Source organism: Rhinopithecus bieti, unplaced genomic scaffold (assembly GCF_001698545.2).
Source record: "Rhinopithecus bieti isolate Rb0 unplaced genomic scaffold, ASM169854v2 scaffold_18688, whole genome shotgun sequence".
In the NCBI taxonomy this organism is placed as follows: Eukaryota; Metazoa; Chordata; class Mammalia; order Primates; family Cercopithecidae; genus Rhinopithecus; species Rhinopithecus bieti.
Genome location: NW_016809492.1, coordinates 456251 through 462500, shown reverse-complemented (window position 1 = coordinate 462500; position 6250 = coordinate 456251). Strand labels below are relative to the sequence as shown.

Here is a 6250-nt window from a genome sequence, read left to right as displayed (position 1 = left end):
AGAGTCTTGCTCTGTTGCCCAGGGTGGAGTGCAGTGGCTCACTCTCGGCTCACTGCCAGCTCCGCCTCCCGGGTTCATGCCATTCTCCTGCCTCAGCCTCCCGAATAGCTGGGACTACAGGTGCCTGTCACCATGCCCAGCTAATTTTTTGTAATTTTAGTAGAGACAGGGTTTCACGGTTTTAGCCAGTATGCTCTCGATCTCCTGACCTCGTGATCCACCTGCCTTAGTCTCCCAAAGTGCTGGGATTACAGGTGTGAGCCACCGCGCCTAGCCCCAACTGTGTGTTTTATTGTCATGAAATACGGAGACAGATGCAAAGTCAAAATATAGGCTTGGAGTTAGAAGATCTTTAGAATTCCAACCCTGTCCCTGGATTTCTGGTCTTTTTGAGGCTTAGTTTCCTTAGTTGCCTTAATGGGGATAATAAAGCTTGACTTGAACTAATAACTTTAGAAAGTTTTCATGAAGGTAAAATAAAAATCCATTCAACACAAAAATTTCCTAAGCACTGAACTATACACCAAGCACTGAGCTGTGTGTTGGGAAGATGATGAAGAAAGTATGGTCCAGGCCCTCAGGAAGATAACAATATTTGTCAATAGAAATGCAAGTGACTCTGAATAAGAACAGCTCAGCCCAGAAGGGATCATCATGGCAGATGGGAGGCAGAACTAGATTGCAGCTCTGATGTGGACTGACAGAGCAGCATGTGGAGGCTTGCATCGTGAATTTTAGCTCCAGAATGACTGCAAGAACAAACCTGCTGAGAGGACTCACAGACTCTCTGAAGGAATTGGGCTGCTATTGCAGGACCCGGGAGATACCCCAAATACTGTGAGCGCCCAAGCTGCAAAAGTGAGAAACTGAAGATTTAGTTTGTGGGAGAAGTTTCTGACTTTACCTGGAGCTGAGTCAATTTAGAGAGTTGAGTGAAATACAGGGGTAGAGGAGGCAGCAGGAAAGACCCTGTGAACTCGCTGGGTCCCCAAGCAGGCCATTCCTGCCTGGCACCATAGGGATCCTTCAGGAGGGCAGCCAGAGGTGTGGGGAAAATGCCACAGGGAGAAGGAAGTTTCCAGCTGAACTTTATAACAATTTGAACCAGGCGAGAAACCTCCTGGCCAGAACTCGGGGGAAGGCGTGAATCCAGCGTGCAGACTCCACAGGCTGGTGAAGAACTAAGCCCTTTTCTTTTGCAGCTGGGAGGTGGATAGTCTGCAGCAAGTGCTCAAGCCCTGCTCACCCACTGCCTGGAAACAGACTTGGGGCTGTTACGGTAGGCACTGTGGGAGTGAGACTGGCCTTTTGGTTTGCGTGGGAGCTGGGTGAGGCCTGTGACTGCCGGATTTCCCTCGCTTCCCCAACAACCTGCATAGCAGAGGCAGCCATAATCCTCCTAGGTACACAACTCCATTGACCTGGGAACCTCACTCCCTCCCCAACAGCAGCCACAGCAAGACCCACCCAAAGGAAGTCTGAGCTCAGACATGCCTAGCCCTAATCCCACCTGATGGGCCTTCCCTACCAACCCTGGTAGCTGAAGACAAAGGGCATATAATCTTGGGAGTTCTAGGGCTCCAATTACCAACAGTTCCTCTCCACACTACCACAACTGATGCTCTCTGGAAAGCACCACCTCCTGGCAGGAGGCCAACCAGCACAAAAATAGAACATTAAACCACCAAAGCTAAGAATCCTCAAAGAGTTCATTTCAACCCTTTGCCACCTCCACCGGAACAGGTGCTGGTATCCATGGTGGAGAGACCGACGGTTCACATCACAGGACTCTGTGCAAACTCCAGTAGCAGCCTGGAGCTGGGTAGATTGCTGGGTGGCTAGACCCAGAAGAGAGATAACAATCACTGTGGCCTGGCTCACAGGAAGCCACATCCATAGGAAAAGAGTACTACATTAAGGGAAAACCCCATGGGACAAAACAATCTGAACAACAGACTTCAGCCCTAGACTTTTCTTCTGACAGAATCTACCCAAATGAGAAGGAACCAGAAAACCAACTCTAGTAATATGACAAAACAAGGCTTTTTAACAACCCCCAAAGAATCACACTAGCTCACCAGCAATGGATCCAAACCAAGAAGAAAATCCCTGATTTACCTGAAAAAGAATTCAGGAGGTTAGTTATTAGGCTTATTAGAGAGGCACCAGACAAAGGCAAAGCCCAATGTAAGGAAATCCAAAAAACAATACAAAAAGCAAAGGGAGAAATAGTCAAGGAAATAGATACCACAAAGAAAAAACAATCAAAACTTCAGGAAACATTGGATACACTTAGAGAAATGCAAAATGCTCTGAAAAATCTCAGCAATAGAACTGAACAAGTAGAAGAGAGAAATTAAGAGTTTGAAGACAGGTCTTTTAATGTACCCAATCCAACAAATACAAAAAGAAAAGAATAAGAAAATATGAACAAAGCCTCCAAGAAGTCTGGAATTATGTTAAATGACCAAACCTAAGAATACTCAGTGTTCCTGAGGAATAAGAGAAATCTAAAAGTTTGGAAAACATATTTGGAGGAATAATCGAGGAAAACTTTTCTGGCCTTGCTAGAGACCTAGACATTCAAATACAGGAAGCACAAAGAACACCTGGGAAATTCATCTCAAAAAGATGTCTAGGCACACTGTCATCAGGTTATCCAAAGTTAAGATGAAGGAAAGAATCTTAAGAAAAGCATGAGGTAACCTATAAAGGAACACCTATCAGATTAACAGCAGAGTTCTCAGCAGAAACACTACAAGCTAGAAGGGATTGGGGCCCTATCTTCAGCCTCCACAAACAAAACAATTATCCATCAAGAATTTTTTATCCAGCAAAACTAAGCATCATATTTGAAGGAAAGATACAGTCTTCTTCAGACAAACAAATGCTGAGAGAATTTGCCATTACCAAACCACCACTACAAGAACTGCTAAAAGGAGTTCTAAATCTTAAAGCAAATCCTGGAAACACATCAAAACAGAACCTCTTTAAAGCATAAATCACACAGGACCTATAAAACAAAATATAATTTAAAAGCAAAACAAAAAATAAAAAACCCAAGGTACACAGGCAACAAATAGCACAATGAATGCAAGGGCATCTCACATCTTAATACTAACATTGAATGTAAATGGGCTAAGTGCTCCACTTAAAAGATACAGAACTGCAGAATGGGTAAGAATTCGCCACCAACTATCTGCTGCCTTCAGGAGACTCACCTAATACATAAGGACTCACATAAAATTAAAGTAAAGGAGTGGAAAAAGGCATTTCATGCAAATGGACACCAAAAGCAAGCAGAGGTAGCTATTCTTGTATCAGTCAAAACAAACTTTAAAGCAAGAGCAGTTGAAAGAGACAAAAAGGGACATTATATAATGGTAAAAGGCCTTGTCCAGGAAAATATAACAATCCTAAACATACATATACCTAACACTGGAGCTCCTAAATTTATTAAACAATTACTAATAGACCTAAGAAATGAGATAGACAGCAACACAGTAATAGTAGGGAATTTCAACACTCAAATGACAGCACTAGACTGGTCATCAAGACAGAAAGTCAACAAAGAAACAATGGATTTAAACTATACCTTGAAACAAATAGACTTAACAGATATATACAAAACATTTCATCCCACAACTGCAGAATACACATTCTTTTTTTTTAAATTTATTATTTTTTAAAATTTTATTTATGTATATTTTTTACTATACTTTAAGTTCTGGGATGCATGTGCAGAACATGCAGGTTTGTTACATAGGTACACACATGCCATGGTGCTTTGCTGCACCCACCAACGCGTCATCTACATTAGGTATTTCTCCTAACGCTATCCTTCCCCTAGCCCCCCCACCCCTCAACAGGCCCCAGTGTGTGATGTTCCCCTCCCTGTGTCCATGTGTTCTCTTTGTTCAACTCCCACTTACGAGTGAGAACACGTGGTGTTTGGTTTTCTGTTCCTGTGTTAGTCTGCTGAGAATGATGTTTCTAGCTGCATCCATGTCCCTACAAAGGACATTAACTCATAATTTTTTATGGCTGCATAGTATTCCATGGTGTATATGTGCTACATTTTCTTTATCTGGTCTATTATTGATGGGCATTTGGGTTGGTTTCAAGTCTCTGCTATTATGAATAGTGCTGCAACAAACATACGTGTGCATGTGAATGCAAGGGTACCTCACATCTCAATATTAACATTGAATGTAAATGGCCTAAGCGCTCCACTTAAAAGATACAGAACAGCAGAAAATAGTAGAATGATGCATTTATAATCATTTATAGTAGAATGATTTATAATCCTTTGGGTATATACCCAGTAATGCGATTTCTGGGTCAAATGCTATTTCTGGTTCTAGATCCTTAAGGAATTGGCACACAGTCTTCCAAAGTGGGTTGAACTATTTACATGCCCACCAACAGTGTAAAAGTGTTCCTATTTCTCCACATCCTCTCCAGCATGTGCTGTTTCCTGACTTTTTAATGATTACAATTCTAACTGGCATGAGATGGTATCCCATTGTGCTTTTGATTTGCACTTCTCCAATGACCAGGGATGATGAGCTTTTTTTCATGTTTGTTGGCTGCATAAATGTCTTCTTTTGAGAAATGTTTGCTCATATCCTTTGTTCACTTTTTGATGAGGTTGCTTTTTCTTGCAAATCTGTTTAAGTTCCTTGTAAATTCTGGATATTAGACCTTTGTCAGATGGATAGATTGCAAAAATTTACTCTCATTCTGTAGGTTGCCCATTCACTGTGATGATAGTTTCTTTTGCTGTGCAGAAACTCTTTAGTTTAATTAGATCACATTTGTCAATTTTGACTTTTGTTGCCATTGCTTTTGGTGTTTTAGTCATGAAGTCTTTGCCCATGCCTGTCTTGAATGGTATTGCCTAGGTTTTCTTCTAGGGTTTTTATGGTTTTAGGTCTAATATTTAAGTCTTTAATATATCTTGAGTTAATTTTTGTATAAGGTATAAGGGAGGGATCCAGTTTCAGTTTTCTGCTTATGGCTAGCCAGTTTTCCTAATATCATTTATTAAACAGGGAATCCTTTCTCCATAGCTTTTGTCAGATTTGTCAAAGATCACATGGCTGTAGATGTGTGGTGTTATTTCTGAGGTCTCTGTTCTGTTCCATTGGTCTATGCATCAGTTTTGGTACCAGTACCATGCTGTTTTGGTTACTGTAGCCTTGTAGTATAGTTTGAAGTAAGGTAGCATGATGCCTCCAGCTATGTTCTTTTTGTTTAGGATTGTCTTGGCTATATGGGCTCTTTTTTGGTTCCATATGAAATTTATTTTTTTATTTTTTTGAAAATTTTCAGCAAACTATGAAAAAAAGAGAATTTTCTTTTTTCTTTATTTATTCTTTTTTTGTGTGTGTGTCTCAACTTTATTTATTTTTTTGATAAATTTTATTTTTAGCACAGTTCACATTTGCAAAACATTTGGGAAGATAGTATAGAATGTTTCCATATACCCCCCATTGTTTCCCCTATTACTAACATCTTGCATTAATGTGGTACATTTTCTGCAATTAATGAACCAATATTAATACATTATTTTTAACTACAGTCTATACTTTTTTCAGATTTCTTATATATATATATATTTTAAGTCCTGGGATATATGTGCAGAATGTGCAGATTTGTTACATAGGTCTACACATGCCATGGTGGTTTGCTGCACCCATCAACCCATCATCTACATTAGGTATTTCTTCTAATGCTATCCCTCCCCTAGTCCCTCACCTCCTGACAGGTCCCAGTGTGTGATGTTCCCCTCTGTGTACATGTGTTTCCATTGTTCAGCTCCCACTTATGAGTGAGAACATAAGTGTGTTTGGTTTTCTGTTCCTGTGTTAATTTGCTGAGAAGGATGGTTTCCAGCTTCATCCATGTCCCTGCAAAGGACATGAAGTTATCTTTTTTTATTGATGCATGGTATTCCATGGTGTATATGTGCCACATTTTCTTCTTTTTTAATTATTATTATTATACTTTAAGTTCTAGGGTACATGTGCATAACGTGCAGGTTTGTTACATATGTATACTTGTGCCATGTTGGTGTGCTGCACCTATCAACTCGTCAGCACCCATCAATTCGTCATTTATATCAGGTATAACTCCCAATGCAATCCCTCCCCCCTCCCCCCTCCCCATGATAGGCCCCGATGTGTGATGTTCCCCTTCCCGAGTCCAAGTGATCTCATTGTTCAGTTCCCACCTATGAGTGAGAACA

General features: G+C 40.7%; 1 protein-coding gene across 10 annotated transcripts in view; it reads right to left on the bottom strand.

Moving 5' to 3' along the window:
- Positions 1–6250, bottom strand: part of NRCAM (neuronal cell adhesion molecule) — a 325277-nt gene that overhangs the window by 68257 nt on the left and 250770 nt on the right. The gene's annotated exons all lie outside the window — the stretch shown is intronic.